This window comes from Staurois parvus, unplaced genomic scaffold (assembly GCF_062004578.1).
Source record: "Staurois parvus isolate SC_StPar_1 unplaced genomic scaffold, SC_StPar_1.0 ptg000014l, whole genome shotgun sequence".
Classification (NCBI taxonomy): domain Eukaryota; kingdom Metazoa; phylum Chordata; class Amphibia; order Anura; family Ranidae; genus Staurois; species Staurois parvus.
The window spans coordinates 6,541,462-6,569,283 of NW_028317810.1; the positions used below are offsets into that span (position 1 = coordinate 6,541,462).

Sequence of the window (27,822 nt, forward strand, 5' to 3'; positions counted from 1 at the left end):
TACCAAAACCTTTTTCTTTTTAGTTCTGGATAGATCAGAAAAAATGACTGCATCCTTCAAATCATCCACAAGGTAAAATGAAGAATAAAATTGTCCCCAATAATAAAAAAAAAGGCAGGAAAGGGGTTGATTACCCAAAGAGCTAGCAACCAGAATTAAAATAGCCGATCCTAACCTTTCCCTATGCAGTTTGTCATATTTTCCATACAATGACTTCCAATACACTGGCTGCTTAGAGCCCCCCCCCCCCTCTATAAGTTAGGGGGCTGGCTTAAGCAATACTTACCTTGTCACTAGTACAAATATGGGGGGGGGGGTGCAATCTCCCTAGTGTGGGCACAGACAACAATGTAATATGTAAAACGATGTAAAATGACAGAGGGTTTCACCCTTCACCACTCTAATAAAAAAAAAAAAGGTTTTGCCTAGATATACAAAAACCAGTTCAAGAGTGCAGTTTATAGATTAACATTCCATGCTTACAATGTCAAAGTTTTTGTAAACTCAACACTTTTTCCCTAGCTTTAAATGTAGTAAGGAATGGTAAACTTCTTGCTGTCTGTGTTGCTGGGAAATTATATTTCACTTCTTGTCCTGACGATGCAACAAAAAATTAGAGAACATCTGAAAGTGAGTTCCCATGTTATCACAGGAATTGGTCTTACTATTGGAGGATTTTCCCTTACCTCATGCTCTGGTGACAACTCTAAACATTTCGGTTTCCTCTAACTATTTGTAGTGACAGTAATTATGATAATGATCACCAGGATTAATAGGACTAATGGGGGGTAATTCTCCCAGGAGGGGACACAAACAGCAGTGAAAATTTCTCTACTTTCAATATAAGAAAAAAAGTTGCCTTTACATACACATTCAATCCCAGTTGCAGCTAGGAGGGCAGAGCTGTGTATGCTTCTTGTGAGACTGTACTGTCACCGACAGCTCAGTCTCATTGACAGCATGGTTCCCAATCATGTTATTACCATGTCAGCAATGACATGGAGATCAAATGAGGTTGGATACCAAACAAACCTTGCAGGCTACATCCGTCAGTGTTTTTCTCTTGTGTGCACTTGCTGTGCTCAGAAAAACAAATACTTTTTTTAAAGGAGACTACAGTATATAGTGTTTAATACAAAACATATTTTTACATTTTATCCATTTGCCTATAATAAAATCTTCAATATTATAAAAAAACATTCTACCATTCAAATATTCTAATTAAAAGCCTTATGTGACCTAACAAAACATTTAAGAGCTATTTAAGTAGGTATTAGTCATATAGTTATTGTCAAATTATTCCACACATACCTTGAAATATGAATATCCCTATGCAGTTTTATATAGAACAATCCTACCCCTTTATTCGGAGCTTGCCAGCACAAAATGTGATTAATGCTTCAAACATATATAAAAAGACCCATATAAATTGTGCAGACCTCCCCATCAAACCCCTTAAAACAAAATCAAAAATCAAATACAACCTTAAAGTGATTCTAAAGGTTATTTTTTTTTTATTTGGAAAATAACAAACATGTCTATACTTACCTACTGTGTGCAGTGGTTTTGCACAGAGCAGCCTGGATCCTCCTCTTCTCGGGTCCCCCGCAGGCTTTCCTGGCCCCTCCCTGCTGTGGGGTGACCCCACAGCAAGCAGCTTGCTATGGGGGCACCTGTTGCTCCATGTGTCCAATCACACATGGAGCTGTGACTTGGCCCTGCCCCCTTTCTTTCCTTATTGGCTGACTGGCTGTGATTGGCTCCCGTTTGCTGTCTCAGCCAATGAAGAGGCAGAGACTCGGGACAGCCAAGGCTGTCATTCGCATCGCTGGATCGCAGTGAGGCTCAGGTAAGTATTGAGGGAGCTGGGGGCACTACTGCACACAGAAGTTTTTTTTACCTTGAGCCTTTACAACCACTTTAAACAAAATAAAGATTATGGGTCTTTGTAGCATTTAAGATTGTATGATTTTTTAAGGGGTTTGATATAGAGCACTGCAGAATTTATTTGGGTTTTTTATATTCCACACATACTGATTCAGCTGTAACAATATTCAAGGTAGATCTAATTGGCTTCAGCAAAGATAAAATAAAATGAGACAATTGTCTGTTTCCAAATGTGCATGGGGAATGAGCCCTACTTAAAATGTGAACTTAGTTATGTACCATTATGAGCATCACAAAGATGTAGGATGGGACCAGGGGCGGACTGACAACTCATGGGGCCCCCAGGTAATAGGGGATCATGAGGCCCCTGTGTCCTTGCCCAAACTCAAAAAAGCCTATGAAAAAGGTACCAGGGGCATCTCATGGGGCCCCCTACTGACCCGGGCCCTCGGGCAGTGCCGAGTTTCCAAATGGTCAGTCCGCCCCTGGATGGGACCCTCCATCCATTTGAGATATGAAAGGTCTTGAAGACCTGGTTAAAAAAAGGGTAAGAAAAGGAAATTCTATTTCTACATATTGTGTTTGTGAATAGATTGCCATATATTAAAGATTGTAAATTGGAGATAAGTTCCAAGCCTAATATGGTTGCATTATAACAATTGATAGGGAAATGTCACATAGGCCTTAATCCAGCAGTACCCAACATTTTTGTTTTGGGATTAAATGTCTAGTCAACTAATTTCACAAGGGCGGAGTCAATTAAGTACTTACGAAAGTCAGGCAAAGCCACAACCTCATCGATTTTTTACCTAATTAATACATAATGGGAGATTATTGTCTTTTTCCAGTGCCAAATAAAGTATTAGTTAGAGTCTGAAAGGTTCTGAAGTATTAAGGGGTACACACCTATCTGAAAAATGAATAGTGCTCTAGGATGAATTGTCATTGTAAGTTTGTTAAACTTTAGAATTTATGTTAGGATCAGGTGGTACCAATTAGTGAGGTCGACTTTGATGTCATTTACGAGAGAAATGTAGTTGGTGTGAAACATGTCTGAAAGGGGTTAAGAATATATCTAGGTATTTAATTTTTTGCTTTTGTAGGGAGAATAGTAATCTAAGATTATGTGCTTCAGTGATTGGAACAGTGAAATTTACAATTTTAGATTTTAAAATAAAAATTAAACTAGTAAATATAGTCTTAGGTCTTACAAATAGAATAACATATTTTTTAGAATAAGCTGCTATTTCTGTGTTGTCACCAATTGTCAACAATAGGGGTTCCAGTGAAATTATAATTTATAGAGAAGATAATGGCATCCTCATCTCATACTGTTGTGGAGTTAAAAATATAAGTTTGATCGGATGCAATTGATTCTAACTCATGCAGGTAGGAGGGAGTATAGCACAATATAGTGAGTAGTATAGCTCAGTTGTTGTCGAGTGGAAAGCATATACTTTATTAAAGTGGAACTAAATTTAATTTTTTTTTTTTCATTTTGGGTAAGGGTTGCCAGCTTTTTTTTTTCTTGTCACCAAGGTCATCAGAACTTTGTCCTCATCATACATTTTCCCCTCTATTCCTATTCTGATGTCAACCCCAAATTTAGGATTTAGTTCACTTTTGCTTACGATGATAACTGTAAACAGGACAAAACATTGGCCACAATTAGAGAATGGCATTTTTGAATGGCTTGTATTGTGTAAGATACTACTTGTGCATTATCATTTGAAAAATCTCCCAATGGTCTTCGCACAAAGTAAAACTGTAAGTCGAGGTGATAGCTGCATGCTATGCGGAATCCAGATAAGTCCAGAAAAGGCTGACCTTAGTATCAATGTTTAATACAGGAATTGGACAGTAGCTTGTAAATGTTGAATCTTTTCCTTCCTCATGGAGAACAGTGATATGACCCAGATGCTGCTTCACTCTCATTTCTTGACCCTTACTTAAGGGGTTGAGGTAAGCCTGCAAATGTGGGATAAATGGTCCCTAAAAGCATTTGAAGTAATTTAATTAAAAGTCTCAGGGCCTAGGCATTCACCAGTGGCTGTAGACTTGAATGCAAGAAATATTTTATGTGATGTCAGATTCCAGGAAGATAGTTTAGCTTTGATGAGAGTATGGTGTTGAAATGGGATCCTTTGTCACAGAAACTAGGGGAATATCTTACCCTATAAAGAGTTTGATAGAATTCACAGAATGCTTGTGCTATTTCTGTAGAAGTGTGTAAAACATGCCATTTGGGGTTTTTAACCTTTGTGATGGACTTTTTTGAATGAAGAGCTTTTGCCAGCATCTTACATAGCCTATTGACATACTGTATGTGTATGGCAGTTACGTAGGAATTCCAGCTTTTTTTAAATTACTTTTTGTATTGTCGTGTACCATTCTTTTTTATGTTGGGACCCTAGTGCTATGAACTTTAATCTAATCACTACTTTATGGGCTTACCAGATGGCTGATGATGATGAGTCTGAGTTGGTGTTTACCGTAAAGTAATTTATAATATAATTTGTTAGGTCTGATTGTGTTAAAGGGTCATGAAGCAGAAAATCATTCATTCCCTTTTTTGGGGGGAAAAAGTGCGTCTTATGGAGCGATAAAATACGGTAATTTTGGAAAGATAAAACAGCAACAATGGGGGCATGGTCCAGAATGGTCATGGGAAGGAGTGTTTGAGGAATGTGGTCTGGTGATGGTTCCAACTGTATATACTGTTTACTAATGTACATTCAAAATGCAGCAAAGGTCCTGTAACCTCCCTGGCAGTATTCCCAAGTCTAGCCCGGGGTAAAGTTTCAGTACCACAAGCGGTAACCCCGAGCTACACTCGGGCTTACCATGCGGCGCTGCTCCGCGATCTCTCGATCACTTACCTTGTCCTGCGCTCCCGCGATGTCCCTCCTGCAGGGTCCCCGACAATGTAATCCAGCGGATGCCGGCATCTGTCATCTGGGTTCCGTCCTCTGCGAGCATCGGGACATACGGGGGACGGAACGGCGGGAAATTTGAAAATGACAAAAAGTGACATTCACTAAAATCACTAAAATCACATAGTAAAACATTACTGTACCAAACCATTTCACATACATTTTGTCCCGAGTGCTTTGTCCTGTGCCCTGCCTGCATTTTTACCATTCTTTCTACCTGGAAACTGAGAAATGTCCATGGCGTCCAAAAAGCGTCCCTTTAGGTCAAAAGCGGTTTTAGACCAGCTAGAGAACAGCGATAGTAAATAAGAATCACTTGCAGAATTGAATGATAATGATTCGTGGGGAAATTCATCATCAGACACTGAATACGGTTTTGCGACTTTGCTCAGTGATGTGCGAACTTGGCGCTATATTTCAAATTTCAGTGTTTTTGGTTTTGATTATATTATTGAATTAAATTTATTATTATATTATTCTTTTTTATGATTTTTTTTTAAATTATAATTTATGATTTCGTGTTTCAAGTTTTATCCTACCCGGGATGTTTACTAGACTCTTGTTCGGACAGATTTCACTGAGTTATTCCTAAGAATTACACCAAATTTCCATGCAAAATAATGGCACCGCTTTCAGTGTACCCTTGAGGATCAGCCATTTGTGTCGTAAAAGAGAAGTGGAGATCCTTGCTCAGACTGAACTCCCTTTAATTTACTTTTCAGAGAGCTACTATAGTACCATTGCAGGTGATTCCTAAAATAAAACAAGTGGAATAAATGTGGGTCGCCTAGATAAAGCAATCCTAAAGCAGTAGCAATGTCTTCTTTTTTACTTGTACCTGCAGGGAAGCTTATAAAAAGACTTACCAGTAGGTACTGTAAATATCTGTAGGTATCTGAACTTGCTCCATTTAGAATATATTTACAATGGCTGCAGCTGGTGATGCCACCATCGCATGAGGAGTAGCTCTGCAATCGATGCACATTGAGTGTGCAGTCAATACAGAGAGCACTGTGCAGTGATCATGACTGCTGTGCATCTCCAACTAAATCCAAAGAATATCAAAGATGCCAATAGTGTAAGAAATAAACTCCAAGGTAATCAAAAAGGAAAATAAAAATGGTGGGGAAAAAAGAGAGAAAAGGGAAGAAAAACAAAAGGGGAAAAAGAAAAGAAAATGGAAAAGAGAAAAAAAAAGAAAGAGAAAGGAGGGTAAAATTGGAAAAGAGAAAAAAAAAATGAAAAGAAAAGAAAAAAAAAAAAGGAGGAAGAAGAGCAAAGTAAAATGAAGAGACAAAAAGAAAAAAAATAGAGAGAATAAAATACAATAAAGGAAGAAAAGGGGAAAAGAAAAGAGGAGGGAAAAAAAGGAAAGGAAAAAATAATACAAAAAAATAACAAATAAAAAATAAATAAAAATTACATTAAAAAACTACCAACTAGAATAAAGGATCAAAAAAGTAAGAAAATACAAAATTTTTAAAAATTAAAAAGCAAGAAACGAGGAAGGAAGGGAAAAGAAAAATAACTATTATTTTCCCTCTTTCACTCTTTTTTTTTCTTGTTTCTTTATTTATGTTTTGGACATGCTATTTTTTTTTATTCTTGTTTTTAATATGCATGATTATGATGTCTTTTTTTTTCTTCAAAGATTGTTTTATTTTCTTGAGGCACTCAACACACAAGTATAAGTAGTACTGGGCCATATGATGTTTTTGCCATTATTACAGTTAATATATCTTATTCATTTTGGACTATGCCATTTCTAATTGTACTTTTGGTGAGTTTATAATATCAGGGGGCAGGGAGCTGCCAATTTCATGCTTTTTGACTGGTGGATGGTTCTTTAAATAGCATTCTGTTTTACACTGCACTTGTGACAAATCTGAAGGTGTCCTGTGTGGCCCCAAAACATTGTTTTTACTCTGTGATGTGATTGTTCAATAGAACTTTTTAACAGTCCTTTGGAGATCCCTGCTGTGCTGGCGACATACTGTATCTCCTGCTAACCAAGGGTACAAGGTATTGAATCAAACCTCATGTAACTTGAAATGTTCTTTGTAAGAATGAATCACTTCCAGTTTGGGAGAATGTACATAGACTTGTGATCTCTGATAAGACGAGATATAATAATCATGTTATGTATTGCATATCAATAGTCAATGAAAAACATTTTCATTGACTATTGATAACATAACAGATATTGAAATGCATTCGGTATTGAATCCATGTTATATCATTGCAATGCAATCAGAAGTTTGCCCTCCTTCATGGTCTCTGGTAAACCTCAGATCAGCAGATTGCCGTTTCATGTTTTCATGATCTTAGCTCTGTAAAAAGTAAGAGGAGTCATGGTCATGGCTGTATGTTTCTAAGTTTGAGAAAAGCTGTCACATGGTCATTCTACCTCAAAACAGAGGTAAGTTCACTTTTGAAGGGGATATTTCAGAATGTATTGCCTCTTCTATGCAATGCAAAATAGTGAAAAACTCCATTTCCATAGGTAGTGTCTTTGCTGGGGTAGATACTTGACAATAATCAGAATCTTCTGACCTCTCCAATTGGGATGTGGAGTGGGTGAGACAGTCATGAAAGAGAATCTTGTACAATCTTGATGGAGAGCTTACATGGAATATAGATGGAATGAGGATGCAGGTAATGGTGGTCAAGGTTGAAGTTTTGGAGGCATCAGTTTGTTACTGCAGACTTATATTGAAATGAGGAAAATAGACCACCATAACCCAGTAATGCCCCTAATGGTCCCCAGCCATTAAATATTCAGATAAAGGTTGCAGTCATCAAGGTTTCTCAGGCTTCTTACAACACAGACTGTACTTAAGTTAGGGACATGGCAAGTAGAAAGTATTCAAAAGGCCAAAGGTGAGAAGTAGAAGTGATATCATAGTATCTGCGGTAGCACAAAATTAATAGTCTGCATAGAAAAAAAGCTGTTGGGTTATTCTCATGGAGGTGTATGTGTAATAGTATGAAGGAGGCTCTGATTCACTGTGAATATTGTTTTGTTTGTTTATGTGTCATTTTAAAAGCTGCTGTAAGGAGAGAATAAGGAAAGCTGACATACTGTGTAAGAGATTGGGGTCAAATAGGAAAGTGTGCTTTACTTCTGATTGCTAGCAATTTGGGCAGTTACGCCTTTGCTGTCTTTTTTTGTTCTTTCATTTTATGTTGTAGTTTATGCTTGATTAAAGGAAGCGGTAACCTTTAGCCGCTGTCCCATCCATAGCAAACCTATACACTGACAGGCTTGCAAGGAGTCCTGCATGGCACCAGTGATCTGCTGATCATTGCTACAATGCTTTATAGGCTCCCAAAACAAAAAATAGTAAATGTACATTTCTGGCTTGCAAAAAAATATGCATTTATTAATATTTTTATTTATTTATTTATTTTTAAAGGTGACCCTATCCTTAAAAGTGTACTTTTGTCCATCCAAAACACTTTTTTAGTTTTAGATAGCATAGGGAAGGATTAGAACCCCTCTAACTGCTATCTAGGGCTTCTTTAGAGAAATTTCACTTACTGACACGGTGAAAATGGTTTCCCAGACAGGTAGTGAGGGGAAGCCTCCAAAAGGGACACAGACAGCAGTAAATGTTAGCAGAGGTTTTAAGTTTTGCTTGCTTTAAAAAAAATGTTTTGTATATGATGGGAAAGGTCAGTAACCAATAGGGAGAGACAAGACAAGGGCCAGTCATTAGTTTTCCTGCTCCAGCTTGGTGCACCTCCTGTGGTCTTGAGGCACCCAAGAAGACTCTAGGAGGTACATGCAAGCAATGGAGGGTTTATTAATTCTTCAGTGCAGTAACGTAGTGCATCCAGAATCCATAATGGTCCAGTCTAAGTGGATTTAGGTTGCTGTGGGTCATTGCAATAATGAATAAGCATTTGAACTCTGTATGAAGGAGGTATGGAGCTTTCCTATGCTTACCTCTGCTTACAGAAATACCAGTACTTTGATTGTTGATTGCCATGTTGATCCTATGGCTTCTGTATTTTCTAAATCACTGACTTGGAACAAGTGTGCACATTAGGATTCATTGCCTTAGTGCTTCAAAATGTTAACATCCTAAGCAGCCAGACATTTTCTTAGGAGGCCCACAATGGCAGTTTCTGCAATTCTCTTAATTATAGTTTTCCTTAAACAGTAAGAAAAAAAAATGAAGCTGATAGTAATGAAATGAATGTGCATTGTACATATTAATACTTTAATTTACCATAAATAAAATAGTCTAATAAAATATTTATTCCAGCATATTGTAATCTAAAATAATTGAAAGCATTTGGCCATGACTAATTGTTTATATACATGTAGCTTCTGTATTTACTGTATAGGAATATTAATTAAAAACATTAGAGGATTTATACACGCCAAGCTCCATAACACATATTTACTGTAATATGAATTTAGTGTTTAAATATATTATGTGGTAATACAGGCACAAATATAAATGCAACCTTTGGCTACAAAGCTAGAAGATTTGCTGTTCAACTGGGCTGTAAATATGTATAGTAAAACACCATAACAAAACAATTGTCAATGCTTTTTTAATCTTCACTTTTAAGGCAAGTCCTTTATTCATCTAGAATTAATTAGTTAATGTCATATCAGTCATACAGAAATTTCCAAACTATGTATACATTCATTCTATTTAAAAATATTAGCTGAAATTGTAGTTGCATAAACCATTGTGTAGCCAGACAATGTTGTGCTTCTGGGCCCTGTGGCTGTTGTATGGTCTTCAGTGACCCTTGTTCTTCTGAATTGTTTATAGACACTAGTATTGCAACTGTGCTAAAATTATAAACTGCTCCCAGATAAACTTCATCTGAGTTGTATTTTTTTCACTTGATGCCTGCTTATTAAAATTTTCTACACTGCTTTGTTGGAGCCCTAATCAACCCTTTTGAGGATATAGTCCTATTACTTTGCTGGGCTCTTAAATGCTACCTGGTTTATGGGAGACCCTGAGCCCCACCCTCCCCTATCCTTTCCCCCTTTTCTTCCTTACCCATCTCCCTGTATTCGCTTTCTCTTTGCTCTACCTCTGGCTTTTACTTTCACCTTTTTGTTTTACATTTTCTTTAATTTAATTTTATTTTCTTCTGTGCAAACAGTTTAATAATTTACTCTCTGCACTTTAATTTGGAGCATTTAGGTGCATCCCCCCCCCCGCATTATGGGGTTACTCCGTATGATAATTCATTGTAGTGGTTAGCTCTTTTGCGATACTTTGTATTGTTCATTCTCTAAATGCATAGCTAAAATTGTTAAACTCATGTTTCTATGCCAATGGAGTGCTTCTGTGCAAGCCTTTTTATTGTTTGTACATTAATCTTTACCGTCAATAAAATTTTTGAACAAAAAATTTCTTACGGTGCTTCCGGTCAGGGGCAATGTCATTTCACATGATTTTCTTACACAAGCTTCTGAGAAAGTTGAAGAGTGATACGAAGTATCACAGTGTCTCTTGGCTTGTATGCCAACATGTGACCAAAAGTATGTTGACACCTAACCAAACAATTGAATTCAGGTGTTTCCAGTAAAGGGTATTATTAATGCTAGAGCATACAAAGATATCTGAGACAATTGTGCACAGGAAATGCCTGTTTTATTTCCAGCATTATTGTGCCCATGTACATAAAGCCAGGTGAATACACTCATAGCTTGATGAGTTTGGTGTTGAGAAACGGAAGTGGCATGCCCAAACCCAGACAGCAAACCCTACTGGACACCTTTGGAATTTTGATGAATTGCAAGCCAGGTCTTCCTGTTCAACATCAGTACCTAACTATAAAAAGACTCTTTTAGCTGAATGGGCACAAATTCCTACTGGCACTCCATTGTACAAAATATTGTTGAAATCGGAGGTGGACAACTTCATATTAATGCCCATAGTTTGGGATGTCCAACCAGCTCCTATACAGTAGATGAATTAGTTATGTGTCCAAAAACACTGGCTGTGTAAGGAAGCCATCATGAAGCAAGCCTACTAGAAACAGTATAGGTTCATACTACAGTGCATATACCTTGGCAAGCACTAGCGATGTGCACTGCAGTGCATTTTTTTGCTAGACCTGCAATGTGTTTTTTATGCACATTGTGGTGTGGTTCAGTTTTTTGCTTTTTGACACATTGCATTATTTTAACCTATTGTGCATAGCAACATAAAATGCCACCTGCCTCAATGCGCTGCATGGTGTGCATTAATACAACACAAGCCTTTAGGCCTTGTCCATGTGTTGGGATTATATTGGCCAATAGAACTCAAGGCATGTGTTGTGAACAGGCCCTTAGTGGATTTGGGTTAAATGCAACATTAGATTGCATAGTACCGTTAAATAAACCTATTTAGGTTTAGTTAATATATCTGTATTAGAAACTGTTAAATAGAATTTATAAGACGGTTTTTATTACACAGTAATATTCAATGATATGTACTATGCTGTTTGCATTGGATTTTATTTATTTTGGTTATTGCTTAATTTCTATGAACATATAGTTCTACCAGTGAAATAAAGTTTCTTAACCTATCATGTAGACCTTTGAAAAGGTGTTATAATACATAAACAAATATTGGAAAAGGCTTGCTATGGAAACAGAAAAAATGTATGCATTCATTATTATTCCAACTATGACTCAGGAATATTTTAATAATTGTAAAAACTGATATTACATTGCTCTCCATTCAGTGCCTAAAGCTGGCCATAGATTATGTGATTTTCTTTCCTGCAAAAATTGCTTGATTCCCCTATCAACACAGGAGAAGACAGGAGAACACAGTGATTATTGCTTGCAACCATAGCTGCTGGCAATAATCGCATGAAAAATTTGGCAGCCTGGTTGTATTTAAGTTGTGCAACAATCAATTTGGGTACAATGTAGTGTTTAAGGAGCAACGATCAGAGCTCATATTGTGTAAACGTTACATGGATGATGTCATCTTGATTTGGGAGGGTAAATTAAATTCTCTTAACTCCTATATAAACCACCTTAATGTAAATGATAGGGGCATATCTCTTACTCGTGAGGACTGTGAGTGAATTGACATTTCTTGACCTCAAGATTACCATACAGAAGGACACCATTGTTACTTTAATTTTTTTCAAATCCACAGACAGAAATAGTCTTATACCTAAAGAAAGTTGTCATCATTCCTCGTGGCTCTCTTCAGTGCCAAGCCAATTTTTGCACTTGAGGCGTAATTGTACTTATACAGATGTTTTTTTGGAACAGGCCAAATTTCTTAAATCTAGATTTATAGAAAAGGGATATAATGAGACTGATTTGGATAGAACTATATCTGAAGTGACGTTGAGGGATAGGAATTCATTATTAATAGAGAAACCTAACTCATATGTTGAGCCTAGCTCTTTGGGTCTCTCATTCATTACTTCCTTTTCTGCACAGTATTATAAGGTCAAGAAAATTATCAGAAAACATTGGTCTGTGTTAAAGAATGATCAATTACTATGCCCCATTCTACCTGAAAAGCCCATTGTCACCTATAGGGGAGTCCTACCATTGAGAAACAGGGTGGCCCCTAACATCTATGATCCTTCCACTCGCCCGGCATTCTTTCATGACTATAAAGATTTTTTTCCCTGGAGGAAGTATAATATGTGTAAAATTAACACACTAAAGAATAGAAATATTTTGAGCTTTCATTCGACTCAAACCTTAATGACTTATGACGTTTCTTCTTTCATTACTTGTCATTAAAAAAAATTTATGTACATGCTCACCTGCCCTTATAAGAAACAATATATAGGGCGCAACACTAGGGAAGCACACATTCACTTTAATGAACATACTATGAACATTAGAAAGGGCTTTAAATGGCACAGTGTCTCACGGCACTATGCCCTTTTTCATAGTAAGAACCCTGATGGAACTACCTTTCTTGTGATAGACAAACACATCCCTCATTGGTGGGGAGGTAATGCTAAAAGAGATATATCTCGCTGTGAGGTCAGATGAATATATGACATTAAGACCTATATACCATATGGCTTGAATGTTGATTGGGACATTAAGGGGTTTATTTACTAAAGCTGGAGAGTCCAAAATCAGACTCCCTTCTGCATAGAAACCAATCAGCTTCTAACCTCAGCTTGTTCAATGAAGCTTTGGCAATGAAACCTGGAAGCTGATTGGTTTCTATGCAGAAGGGAGTCTGATTTTGGACTCTCCAGCTTTAGTAAATAAACCCCTAACTGTTTCATTAACGATAATTAAGGGATTGTCTCTATTATTCATATTGTTCTGGTTTTTATTTTTAATTATTGTAGTATTTTGGAGACGGACAGCTGTACCCCACTTTTTTTAGGACATTATCAATAATTTACCTGTATCTTTTATTATATTTTTCAATATTAATTTTTTATAGGTGTATCTAAACCGCTCACCTCTAGGAGGTATTTTACAATTTTTACTTTTATTGTTTAGCAGTTATATTGCTTACTTCTGGGGGGTTGAGACATTTATAATTTTCAGATGCATTAGTTCATCTGTAGGGGCAGTGTAATTGACGCTGTTTGCATGTTCCCCGTTGCATCATTTTATTTTTAGTATCCTTACATCGCAGACTGCAGTGGCCCGCGGTGTTTTAGGTGTTGTCATAACAACCTTGATGTTGTAGTGGAGATGACCAATCACAGCCGGTCCTCTCTTTGTGATTCTCTTATTTAAGCATGGTAATGGACGTGTGCCCTTAATCCCTGATGATGTCATATCTGATGGAACGCGTCGGGTGGAGCTAGGGTGTACGTCACCACGCGTGTGCACACACCCACTCCCATTTTGGATGTGGTCCATGCGGTTTTTTTGTCCATATACAACGCTGCATTTATTTGCTTGTGATGTAAGTACATGACTTTGGCTCAATAAACATTGCATAAGGATTTTACACTATGGGTGATTTTTTTTCAATGCATCTGCTTTCTATGTGCATATCAAAAACCATCCCATCCAGATGTTGTTTAACATACGGTTGGAGGCTAAGAAGGAGTGTTTTGGAGTGGTTGCCTTTTGCTTACATTTGCGCTCTAATTGATCATTCTATAACATTATGGTCAATATTATTCGGTAAGCCTCCGGTGAGCACTGAATGTAGTGACACGTGCATTTGGACACATTTGATATTCCTTTATCACTGGAGATACACTATTTGATTGACGGACATTATATGTATAGTGTTTGTTTGGCAGTGGGACTGAATAGATTTCCTTACATTGATTATTTGTTCACAATTCACATTATTCATCTATTTCATTTATTCACTTTTGTTATTTTAGCGCTGCACCTTTATATATATATATATATATATATATATATATATATATATATATATACACAATCAGCCTGCCCATAGATGGTTTGAATCTTGAACGGTCCATGCTGAATGAGATCACCGACATAAGCTATAAAGTTTATACATGTCAGGTGATATCATTCTATCTCCAAAAGATAAACGAACGAAACCAGCGCTCCAGTCTTCATACAACCAAGGAGATGCCAAAATGCCAACCGAAGAGGTGCTGCCCTTCTAAGATCAGGAAATCTGACCACTAGTGGAAAAGAACAGACAAGGGCGCACTCTCATCATGCATTACCGTGGTAGAACACGTGTTTATTGAATAAAAAGAGGATATATACTCACAAACCAACGTGATTAAAAGCAGTATAAGTGGTCCACAAAGACAGTCACAATACATCTGTGTCTAATTATGCGGATAACTGACGCGTTTCAGGAGCTGAACCCCCTTCCTCAGAGCTAGAGCTGTTTGCTGTGTTTCAAAAGCATGTAGGAGATTCCAGGAGACAGGCAGTTACTCTAGGAGAGCTGAACATGGCCGTAGAAGGTCCTTAACCCATCAGCAGGACTGGTATCTGCTCCTTTGTGCAAGAAGCCCTTCAGAGCCCTTCAAAATGACCTCCAGCAGGCCACTAGTGTAATTGTCTGTGACCAAACAATCAGACCCAGACTTCATGAGGGTGGCCTGAGGGCCCGATGTCCTCTAATGGGCCCTGTGCTCACTGCCCAGCACCATAGAGCTCGAGTTTGTTCTCATCTGGTAGCTTCAATAGTTTGATTTGCTTTAAAAAGTTAAAAGTTTTCTCTGACAGTGACTAATGAACCTCTTACCCAGAAATGTACTTTAAAGTTTTTTTAAAAAAATATAACATTTTAATAAGCCAAACATTTGTCAAATTTAAACTTTATTTTGAAATACCTCATATATATCAATGAATGCCTTTTCTATTATAAAGAAAATTGCTATTGTGACAGAATAGCTTTTATAAAATGCATTGATAATTGGTCTTTGTTAATGCTAAAAATGAGATAAAGGCCCACTCATGTCTGCTGTCAAGTGAGTCATGACGTATGCTAGGAATTAGAGATATTTCTTATATATGCCAAATTTAATGCAACCTCACACATACCCTGTGCAATAGCACTTGCTTTTGAGTATATTCACTAACGTGTGGGTGTTGGAATTTTATATCCTATATATCTAGTTAATATATGTTCCGAGCTGCTCACAGTATGCTGTGAAGACTTTATAGAAACTTTTGATAAGTGATGCCTGTTTGCGTGGTTTGTCATATTGACATCTTTTTTCTGTCTTAATGTCAGTTTTACTAAAGAATATTCTCTGTACTTTGGGTTTTCCTTCCTACTACTTTCCTTGCTACTTCCTTTCCTTCCTACAATAATTAGTAGAATTTGATTCTACTCTAGTTTGCCCATAATAAGCTTTACATTTAGGCGAAGGGGGCTTAAACTCTGCAATATTTAAAAATACTATTAGAATGAAAGTGAAGCCATCACAGTCACATGAGGGTAACAATTTACATGCTCGGATTTTCTGTTTTTCATACAGATGATTAGACTATCCAAGCTTTATCAGTTTCCTATGGCCAATAATCTGTTCTTCAATTACTACTTTGTGTGTTATTTGAAAGTACAGATGCCATATAGATAAGAAATTACACCTTGCATAGGAGAGTAGGTTATTGGAAGCAACCAGAATGTAGTTTTAATTAGCTTTATTGCACAGACTAATGAAAGGTGATATCTGAACAGCTGGCTTAGGTTGCAGCACACCACTGCTGTTTGCATTTTGTAATTACCTTATACAATACAAAGCAAAATTAGTAGCACTTACACAAATTGTGTTGTGTATTTTAGACACCATGGTTCATAAATGTAACTACACTTAAAAACCAGAATAAAACTTTTGGGTAGCCTGCATACGTCTCACTTGTGGATCCTAAATAATGCCCCAAAGGCATCTCCAAGTGTTGGACCAGTGATTAAAGTATTTGCCTATTAAAATTTCTCCCCTCGATACTGTAGATTACCACCGAGGGTGTAATTATTAAGGTGCACCCCTAAATTGCTGTATACATGGTTTCTGGCATGTAATCTCGACTTACCCAGTTCTTATTCGAACTTGGAGGACCTGATGGAGTGATGCTGCCTCAGGTATCCTACTGGTCCACTACTTCCTTAAGAAAATTAGTTAGGAAGAAGGTAATTTATGTATGCTTACTAGGGTACTTTAAATCTTCTTTACAGTATATGATTCTGATTGAGAAGACTTTAGAGTATGTATAACTGCAGGGGGAAAACTGTAGAGATAGTGTTTAAATAGCTGGATGAGATGTTGAAGTGGTGGTGTATATGTTTATGAATGGTGGTGGTGGTGGTGGTGTATACATGGCTGCTGAACGTACTTCCCAACTGTTGAACTTGAGAAAAAGAAACACCTAGGGATGGAGAAGACATGTTGTGCTCATTACTAACCTACTAAGCGACATATCGGCATGGATGTCACTCCACTTCCTTAAACTCTATCTTTCCAAAACTGAGCTCTTAGTATTCCCTCCAGTCCGTGCCCCCTCCCCTGACTTCTCCATCAAGATCAAAAACACAACCATCAGTTCCTCCGCTCATGCCAGGGTATTCGGTGTAATCCTAGACTCCCATCTGTTTTTCCAGTCCCAAATCCAATCACTTTCCAAATCTTGTAGACTTCACCTCCGCAACATCTCCAAGAAATGCCCATTCTTAACCGCGGACACTACTAAGCAACTTATTCACTCCCTTGTTATCTCTCGCCTTGACTATTGCAACTCCCTCCTCATTGGCCTACCTCATCGCAGGCTATCCCCTCTTCAGTCTAGAATGAATGCTGCTGCCAGACTCATCAACCTTACTAGCCATTCTGTAGCTGCCACCCCTCTCTGCCAATCCCTCCACTGGCTTCCCGTTGCCCAACGGATAAAGTTCAAAACATTAACAATAACATATACAAGCCATTTATAACTCTGCCCCAAATTACATCACCAATCTTGTCTCCAAATATCACCCAAACCGTACTCTCTGCTCCTCGCACAATCTCCTGCTCTTTAGCTCCCTCGTCTCCTCCTCCCATGCTCGTCTCCAGGACTTCTCCAGAGCTTCCCCCATCCTCTGGAACTCTCTACCCCAATTTATCAGACTATCGCCTACTCTGCTCACTTTTAGCCGATTTCTGAAAACCTATCTCTTCAAGGAAGTCTACCCTACCCTCAGCTGATAAGGGAATCTTCTACTCCTACCAGTCCGTCCCCCACAGTTACTACCTTTGGTACCACTAGCCCCTCCCTCTTAGATTGTAAGCTCCAAGGACCTCCTAACCCTCTTGTATTGAACTGTATGGTTGCTGTATTGTCTCCCGTTATATTGTAAAGCGCTGAGCAAACTGTGGAGCGCTATATAAATCCTGTATAATAATAATAATGATAATAAATAATAGCACAAACTGGCCATAGCCAAATTGCACTGAATGTTGCTTGTGACTTAAAGGAGCATGGTTAAATGGTATATGAACCTACATATTGAATATACTGTACTCAGTCTGCAGTCTTTGTACACATAAAGTACTCAAAATCATTGTGCTTTGAAAATACAAAGGGATCAATAAAAAAAATCAAATACAGATAGAGGGCTAAATAAGAACTTAATTCAACTTAAGTGGGCAGCACAATGGCTAAATGGTTAGCACTTCCGCCTGGCAGTACTAGGGTCGTTGGTTCAAATCCCAGCCACGGCACCACCTGCCTGGAAAACTAAAACAGGGTGAGTGAGCGCAAATCACAAGACAGCAGCTAGCACACAAGGCAATCCTCAACACCAAAAAAACAAAATATACAAATGGTATGCAGCGCTAAAACCACCACCACCTGCCTGGAGTTTGCATGTTCTCCCTGTGACTGCGTGGGTTTCCTCCGGATACTCCGGTTTCCTCCCACACTCCAAAGACATGCTGGTAGGTTAATTGGATCCTGTCTAAATTGCCCTAATGTGTGTATGTATAAATGTAAGTTAGGGACCTTAGATTGTACTCCCCTTGAGGGTTAGGGACTGATGTGAATGTACAATATATATGTGTAAAGCGCTGCGTAAATTGACGGCGATATATAAGTACCTGAAATAAATAAACTTAATTAAATTCATTTAAAAAGTTGCAAAATACACAGCAAGAGCAACTGTTGAGAAATAATACTCAAGTCAGGACTGTGTAATACAAAAGTGTATAAAGTGTAGGGGTCAATTCATTGCATACACAGAGTATAGCAGTCAAGAAAATGCAAAATACAACACAGTGTATGAGTTTAACAGTGAAAGTTATGTATTATAGGACCCTTACATTGCGGATTAGTGGATGAAAAAAAGCCCCAGAGTCAATTAGTCATGGTAAGGATGTGTGTGTTGGGGGAGGGGATCAAGAATACCCTGGAATAAGTGGTCCAGTGTTGGTGGTTGAAGAAGAAAAAATGGCTGTAATGGGAGGAAAAAATTCCCAGTGTCAATGGGCAATGGGAGGAAAAAATCCCCAGTGTTGGTGGTTGATGGGAGGAAAAAATGCCCAGTGTCTGTGGTGAGTAGGAGCAAAAAATGCCCAGTGTCCGTGGTGAGTAGGAGTAAAATGTGCTCAGTGTCAGTGGCCTTTGGGAAGAAAAAATACCCAATGTTGGTGGCCAGTGGAAAGAAGAACATGTTTGTTAGTGTGTAGAAAAAAATGCCATGAGTGGATGAATGCCCTGACATCAGTGACCAGTGGGGAAAAAAAAATAAATAAAAAAAAATGGTTGTGTCAGTGGAGCCCAGCCCCGTGGGAGTTATGGGGTACAAGAGGGCTGGAGATTTCAAAATGTTGGCGTATATATGAAGGTTTACTCAATTAAGTGTTTATTGTTTCACTGTACCTGTTCTATTATATGGAAAGTGAGGCACAAAAAGCTGTTGACTCTAGAAGGTTGGCTTAGGGGAGAAATAATATCATTCAGACGGTATCAAAAGAAAATGCTACATCACCCACTCAGTGTCTGTTGAATTCTTTTTGGCCTTTTAATCGCAGACATGATTGTATAAAAGGCTACAGACTGACTGCAGGGGATAGGTTTTTGGCAGAGCTGTGCCATAGTGATATTTTAAATTTAAATCTCATTAGGCTGAACCAGAATATAGCAGTAAGGAAAACCATTTTCTTTGTTGAGTCTGAAAATACTTTGCAACCAGTCAGCCCACCTCTCACACTTAATCTATTATTATGTCATTCTTGCACTCTATTGTTTCTCCATTGGCATTCATGCACATCTCTTTGGTGGGGATCTGTGCCTTACTGTCAGCACATTGTGAATTGACAGCCTCCTGTGGTTTCTATGTTAATTTTCCCTATGCTGAATGCAAGCTGTTATATTTGCTGGATAAGATTGGATCATTTTTTACATTCAGTTTCTACTCTCCGAGCTTTGTCTTTGTCCCTTATATCATAGAGGTTGCATATGGTACGGGAAAAGCACTCGAAGGCTACATTTTTATATGGGAATATGTAGCAATTTCTGTTTTAGTGTCCTGAATCTATTTATAAAATAAAAATAAGTTGCTTTTTGTCTTCTTTCACTGTGACATTTTCGGTGTATAATATATTAATCCTGTATAAATTATGGAACAGCACAGCTTTTGCAAATCACTGTATTTGAAATTGGAAGGAACTGTACAGACTCTGCAAGGTAATAATATTTTTGGCATTATCTAATGAGCGTTGACACTTTTCAATGCAATTCTGTAAGTTGCATAAAAGTGACAGTACATCTTCATACAAAAGCTAATTTGCACATTTAATAAACAAAAATGGTGAAAGGTCTGAGGGATACAATCTATCAGGAGAGACTAGGGGAACTTAATATGTGCAAACTTGAGGAAAGAAGGGAAAAGTTGGGCATGGTTGAACCTTTAACCCCTTCCTGCCGGTGCCTCCCATTCCTGTAAGTGGTTTCAGAGGAGGAGGCGGGCATTTCGGTCATGTAACTGCCGTGATTGGCTGTCACAATGGTCACATGATTGGAAAGCTCCCGATTGCAAATAGATAAGCGGCATCTCGCGTTAAGGTCCACCCGCCTAGAGGCCACAAATATGCGTATGGCTGGTGGGAAGAGGTTAAATACATTAATGGTATGAACAAGGTCCAGTAAGGAAGTATTTTTAGGGTAAAGCTAAGATCAAAAACAAAGGAACATGACCTCAAACTAACAGGAGGAAAGTTCATAACTAACTAGAAAATATTATATTGCTATAAAAATTTATACTTTGAGCAGACTTCCAGCAGAGGTAATGAGTCAGTTAACAGTGAGTGAATTTAAACATGCTTGGGACAAACATAGATTTAAACATACTGTACATATAAATAAATAAATAAAGGGTAAGACTCGATGGACCATTTGGTCTTTTTCTGCCATCACTTTCTGTTTCGAAAATGTGAGCGTACTATTTTTTATTTAGACTGCAACTTGCCATGTCAAATTTTTTTCTACCATTTTTCCCCATGAAAACCAGGTAAGATTTTTATGTCAAACAATAATAAGTTATTTTTGGATCTTTTCAAATAAGACACGTTGGTTTCCTTACACTTGTAGGTGTGTTCATTAGAGGGGTCAAATCATTTTTCCAGCTAATTTTGAATGTGCACTTTTTTTACACATTTTAAACCAAGTTTAATATACGCTAACGTTTTACGAATAACAAATAAACACGCATTTGTAGAAAATAATATTTATATGTAGTGGCATTAAATTATTAGCCATTTTGTTATAGCTGCTTAAATACTTTGTAGTACCAGGAACCAGTTTAATTATGACTCTAAGGAGTTTTATTTTTTATTAGAATCATCCACATGCTTGGTGCATTCCCCTTTACATTCTCCGACATGACCCTTATGTTATGTATGAATATTTTTTCTCCTTCCCTCTAAAGCAAAAAGCAGTGCTACCGTGTATAGAAGCTCCAGGCCACCATGTTCACTGTATCAAATATTATGGCTGATTCTTTGATCTCTCAGTAATTCAAAACCTATATTAAATGAAGTATTGCATATAGTCCTTTGATCACATTTGGATCAAAAAGAGGAACCAGAAAAAGGAACATTATGCAGCACCATCTATGCAATGGTAGATAACACTGGCAAGGATAGAAGGCACAACAGAGGTGTAACATAATGCTCTGTGATTACTGGAAGTGGGAAGCCCAACTAAGAAAAAGGATCCATATAAACCAGGGAGACTTAGGTGTCCTTTTATGAAACTGAGATCAGCGGTGATCCTAAGGATCGTTGCTGATCTCAGATCATTAGTGGTTTAGGAAGATGATCAGCTAAGAACATGTTCTCCTCTGACCATCTCAGCACACAGATGGCCAGTATATGAAGGAGCAGTGTCAGCCCTTCACTGGTGATCTGTGTTCTCCCTCCAGATTCTCCAGCCCAGAGGTGCAGAATCAGGGGAGCAGCAAACAATTCACTTCTGTTTAGTAAACAGTGTTTGACTGGTCTCTTACTGTAATCTCGTGAGATTACAGTAACAGCAGCCATTTTCTAGCGTTCAAAGCTTTTGTAGATTGCTTCTCTTCTCATTAGGAGAAGCGATCTACACCACTTCATAAAAAGGCATTCAGAGGAGAACTGTTTCCTCTAAGAATGCCGGAGAACTGAGCAGCAGTCATTTACCGCTGCATGATAAAAGGACACCTTAACGGTTAAATTAAGCCTCACAACTTTTTGTCTCTTTATAGTGCTGGCATATATTAAAGCCTAACTCAGTTTGTTTTAAAGCTTTGGATAGAGTGGGAAAGTTAAAATATCTGTCAGATTTTTATTTATGTCCGTGAGCCCCCATTGGGGAGATTTTTCGTCACTTCTTGTTCTTGTGACTCTAATAAGTGGAGTGTGCAGTCATCATTGGGACAGGAAGACACAGCCTGTTAAAAAAAAATTGTGAGAGGTTCTGACCATTCATCACTCTATTTTTTTTTTTCTGCATGTACCCCTGTTGAAGAGATTTCCCATCATCTCCTGTCCTGACTGCCCTGGCAGGAAACAAATGAAATTCTCTGCAATAGGAGCTTCTGCCGAAGTTTAAGATGTTTTAATTGGAAGTGCCTAAAAATACCTTCTGCACTGGAAATTCACTTCCTGCCATCACACTACAGTGCAGATAAGTAGTGCAGATGATGAGAAAGGAAAATGTGTGACTAGAGAATGGACTTTTTCCATCAGGTTTGTTAAATTACTGGATGAGGTCATACCCTGGTGCCTGCTGGTCTGCCTAGCCGTAAGACTATGGAAGTTAAAGCTATTAGTACAATGTCTATCTAAATGAATATCTGGATTTGTGACTTTGTTTGGGTAGAATCATGACATAGTACTATAGATACATTACTATCTGCTGAGGCCCTACATTAGTAATATACACATTCTACCATTGCCATTGTAAGCGTCAGATATATTTTGCATGACATGTACATGCATGCAAAGTAATGAAGTATAACACTTATAGGTGATTATATACATGCTGTGTTAAGCAACTGGTTAAACAATATACTGCAACAAGTCTGTCTCTCTGCGCCAGATCACATACATGTACGTGATCCGGCTCTTCCAGGTAGGGGGCAAGCACGCATGCCCCCACCGTCCCTGCTGTGCTGCTATTCGCTTCAGCACATACCGGTCAGCTGGTCCTGGTAATGATTTATGGCCAGGACCTGCTGATCGGTGGAGTGAATGACAGGAGAGAGCTCTGTGTTAGTAAACAACACAGAGCTCTCTATTGACAGCAGCCATATGCTGTTTTTTTTTTCAAAGGGAGTAAAAACTGGCCCATTGGTTAGTGAAAACACCACAGAGTAAACACATTACACATCGTTAGGCACACATTTAAAACTTTGATTGCCCCTGAATGACAGTGACAGTGTATAATATTAGCAATGATCATTGTATTGGTGTCACTAGTAATGTCAGTGTCAGCTAGTTCCCACAAAGTGTCAGATAATTTCAGATTGCTCACTGCACTATCACAGTCCTGCTATAAGTCACTGATTGCTGTCATCACTAGTATTGAAAAACAAATTTAATATATACTGTATCCCATAGTTTGTAGATGCTATAACTTTCACACAAATTAATTAATATACACCTTTTGGGATTTTGTTTTACTAAAGACATGTAGCAGAATACATTTTGGCCTCAATTTATGAAGAAATTCGATTTTTTAAATTTTTTTATTGGATATGTTTCAAGCAGAAAGTAAAAAGTATTGTTTATTTTCCAAAATGTTTTTTTTTGTTTATATAATAAAAAATAAAAAACCTAGTGGTAATCAAGTCACACCAAAAGAAAGCTCTATTTGTGGGAAAAAAATGATGTAAATTTCATTTGGGTACAGCATTGCATGCCCTCGCAATTACCAGTGATAGTAGCGCCGTGCCAAATAGCAAAAAATGGCCTGTTCATGAAATGGGTAGACTCCTCTGGAGCTTAAGTGGCTAAAGTAGTATTGAACTCTCAAAGAGAGTTTTTAAGTTCAACACATAATAAACATTCCCCAGTAAATTGTCTGTTAAAATTCTTACCCCAGCACTTGCAGTTTACAAGCTTTAATGCTGCTGGCACCTTCATTCTGTGCTGCTTCTCTGACAGTGGATGGTGCATTCTCCAGTTTGTTAGTTGGAAAAGGAAGGGAGGAGTGCCTTGCCATCCTAAACTTTGGGGCTATGTGTTTCTTTTTATGCACACAGTGTAGGGAGACACAACACTGGAGGTCCACATTAAAGGTGAAACCATTAAAGATTTAAAACTCTAGTACTGGTTAAATCAATGTTTTAGTGTGTTGAACATTTTCAAGATAAATCTAATTAGTTTGCTTTTTTTTAAATGGTCAACAGTAAAGTTATTAAAGAAGCCCCCTCATTGCCCATTAATAGTACCAGTCACTGGAGCTTATTTGGCTCCAAGGGATCATAGTTCACTTTTACAAGCTGAAAGAAGAGATGAGATTCAATAAAACAAGGTAATTTTGACCCAGTGCTGACACAAGCGGCCCATGGTAATCATAGTTGCCCTCCTGTCAGGCTTCAGTGAACCTTATTTGTGGGGCAGGTCATCTCAATTTGCTGCAGAATTGAACTGTCATGGATACACAAAAACATCCATGTATACAAACTGAAAAAAAGTAGATATCATCTGAAAGCTGCTTGAAAAAGCATGACCTGGTAGATTTTAGGCTTACTAACAGCATTCAGTGCTGATCTGCAGCACCTAGAGCTGGAAATATGCTTTTTTTTCTATTTGAAGAGAGATAAACTCAGTAGAGAGATACATAATTGTATCCTTTGCACAAAGCTTTGGTAAGACTTTATCTTGAATAAACAATTAATTTTGGGGCACTGGTTCATATAAAAAAGATTTTTATTGCTCTGTATGGTTCCACTTGCTTCCTGTCATAGTGACAAGGATGTCTGGAAGTGAGGAGAAGTATCCCCAAGAAGTTCACAGGTATCAGTGAGAATCTGTATGATCCTGATCGCACTCTATCCAAAAACAAAAAAAGGTTTTAGCTTTAGTCAGACTTTAAATATTGCATTTTGTTTTCTACCAAACTGAAAGTGGACATTTTATTGGCTAGGTAAAAAATCATTAAAACAGCCAAAGTGCTAGCTAGCTGGTTACACCTTGTCCAGTTTCATAGTTAGTCTGGCTGAAAAAAACACAAAAGTCCATCCAGTTTAACCATAAAAAAAGTTATAATCCTATACCCACAGTTGATCCAGAGGAAGGCAAAATGCCCAGTAAAGTATGATCTAATTTGCTCCTGCAGGGCAAAAAAATCCTTCCTGATCCCCCAAGAGGCAATCGGATATTCCCTGGATCAACTTTACCTGTAAGTGTTAATAACCAGTTTTAAAGCAATCCACTGAGCTGGCCAGAACCAACTCTTGAGGGAGTCTATGCCACATTTCACAGCTCTTACTGGGAAGAACCTTTCCGTGTTTGGAGATGAAATTTCTTTTCCGCCAGATGTAAAGAGTGCCCCCTTGTCCTCTGTGACCTCAGGGTGAATAGCTCCACACCGAGTTCACTATATGACTACTGATGTATTTATACATGTTGATCATATCCCCCCTTAATCGCCTCTTCTGAAGAGAGAATAAATTCAGCTCCTCTAATCTTTCCTCATAGCTGAGCTCCTCCAGGCCTCTTATCAGTTTGGTTGCCCTTTTCTGTACTTTCTCAAGTTCCCCAATGTTCTTTTTGTGAATTGGTGCCCAAAACTGAACTGCATATTCCAGATGAGGTGTTGCTAATGATTTGTACCGGGGTAAAATGATATCTCTCTCTGGAGTCTATACCTCTTTTAATACAAGAGAAGATTAATACAAGAGAGGATTTTGCTCGCTGTAGAAACCGCAGCTTGGCATTGCCATTATTAAGCTTGTGATCTACCAGAACTCCCAGATCCTTCTCCACCATTGATTCCCCCAGTTGTACTCCCCTAGTATGTATGATGCATGCATATTCTTAGCCCCCAAGTGCGTAACCTTATGTTTATCAACATTAAACCTCATTTGCCACATAGTTGCCCAATTAAACAGGGCATTGAGGTTGACTTGTAAGTTGAAGACACCCTGAAAGGATGTTATTCCACTGCACAGCTTGGTGTCATCTGCAAAGACTGAAATTTTATTTGTAATCCCAGACCCTATATTGTTTATAAATTTATTAAAAAGTAAGGGTCCCAACACTGAACCCTGTGGTACACCACTAACAACCCTAGACCATTCACAGTATGAATCATTATTCACTACTCTCTGAATACGATCTTTTAGCCAGTTTCCCATCCATTTACATATGGATTTGTCCAAGCCCGTAGACTTTACCTTACACATGAGCCATGTGTGGGGAACTGTGTCAAATGCTTTTGCAAAATCAAAGTATACCACGTCCACCGCCATCTCTCTGTCCAAAGTTTTGCTCCCCTCCTCATAAAAAGAAATCAGATTTGTTTGACAACTTCTGTCTTTCATGAATCTATGCTGTCTGTTGCTTCAAATATTTTTTTCCAGCAAGAACTCATCTATGTGGTCTTTTTTTAAACTCTCCAGTATCTTCCCAACTACAGAAGTTAGACTAACAGGTCTATAATTACTTGGTAAAGATTTTGACCCCTTTTTAAATATTGGCCTTTTAAACTTGTTGCCCATGGGAATATACTGTATTTTGCAGTGTGTTCACATACATTTTTTGAAGAACTCCCATTTCTGTTTTGTGCTCATCGATGCCAATATTTCCTCCCAGTCTAAGTCTTAGAGAGCAGCTCTCAGCCTTGGAAAATTAGCTCTCTGAAAGTTGAGCGTTTTTATTTTTCCCGTATGTTCTTGATGTTTACAGCTAACAATAAATGAAATAATGTTATGGTCACTGCTACCCAGATGTTCTTTTATATGTACATTCGTACTAAAGCTTTGCATGATTTGAGTTTACCAAGTCCAGCAGAGCATCATTCCTAGTTGGGGCCTCTATAAACTGTACCATAAAATTGTCCTGTAGTAGGTTTATAAATTTTTGCCCTTTAACTGTTCCTGCAGTCAGTTTATGGGTAGTTAAAATCCCCCATTGTTATCACTGTCCCAACCCTTGCAGCCCTTTCGATCTGTGCAAGGAGCTGAGTCTCCACCTCCTCATTAACACTGGGAGGCCTATAACAAACTCAAATGATTACCTTTGTAGTACGCACCCCCATGTGCAGTTACACCCATAATGCATCAGCCTCATCACACTCTCTAGGTCTTCTTTCAAACTCGCTCTGAGATCACTTCTCACATAGAGACAGACACCACCACCTTTACGTTTTGCCATATCTCCGAAAGAGAACATAGCCAGGAATATGAATGGCCCAGTTATGTGAAGAATGAAGCCAAGATTCAGCAATACCAATTAAATCATAGTTCTCTTCATGCACCAAAGCTTCCAACTCACCTATTTTGCTTGGCAGACTTCTGGCATCAGTAAACACTTTAATTCACTGACACCTTGTTCACATGTATTTTGCATATTTTTTATTTTCATACAAATGGTACCAATTCCAATGGTTGTTTGTAACATTGGAACCTTCCTATCATCTGCCATAGCCCTCCCCCCATCTTTGCCTATTCCACCCACTAATAAGAACCAACCCCTGTCTAATTAGTTTACCCCATTATAATCTAATTCTCCCTCCCACCTCTATTCTAGTTTAAATACTCCTCCAACCTCCCCATAAACATCTTTCCCAGCAGACATCCTTCAATTTAGGTGCAAACCTTCTCTAGCATATAGGTTGCATCTCAATGAAAAGGCAGCCCAGTGCTTTAGAAACCCAAATCCTTCCCTCTTACACCAGGTCTTTAGCCATGCATTTAGTTCTCTAATCTCCCCCTGTCTTTCCTGAGTTGCAGAGAATATCACCTGGGAGGTCTTTCCCTTCAACTTGAAGCCTAGTTCTTTAACCCTGGCACCAGGGAGACAGCAAACCATTTGGTTGAGGCGATTCTGGTGACAAATTATTCTATCAGTCCTTCTGATTATAGAATCCCCTACTACCACCAGCTGTCTAGGCCTTCCT

The 27,822-nt window shown here is 38.2% G+C and overlaps 1 protein-coding gene across 3 annotated transcripts in view; it reads left to right on the top strand.

Annotated features, from left to right (window-relative positions):
• The window catches only part of WSCD2 (WSC domain sialate O sulfotransferase 2), a 405,505-nt gene that overhangs the window by 226,261 nt on the left and 151,422 nt on the right, over positions 1-27,822 (top strand). The window lies entirely within an intron of this gene.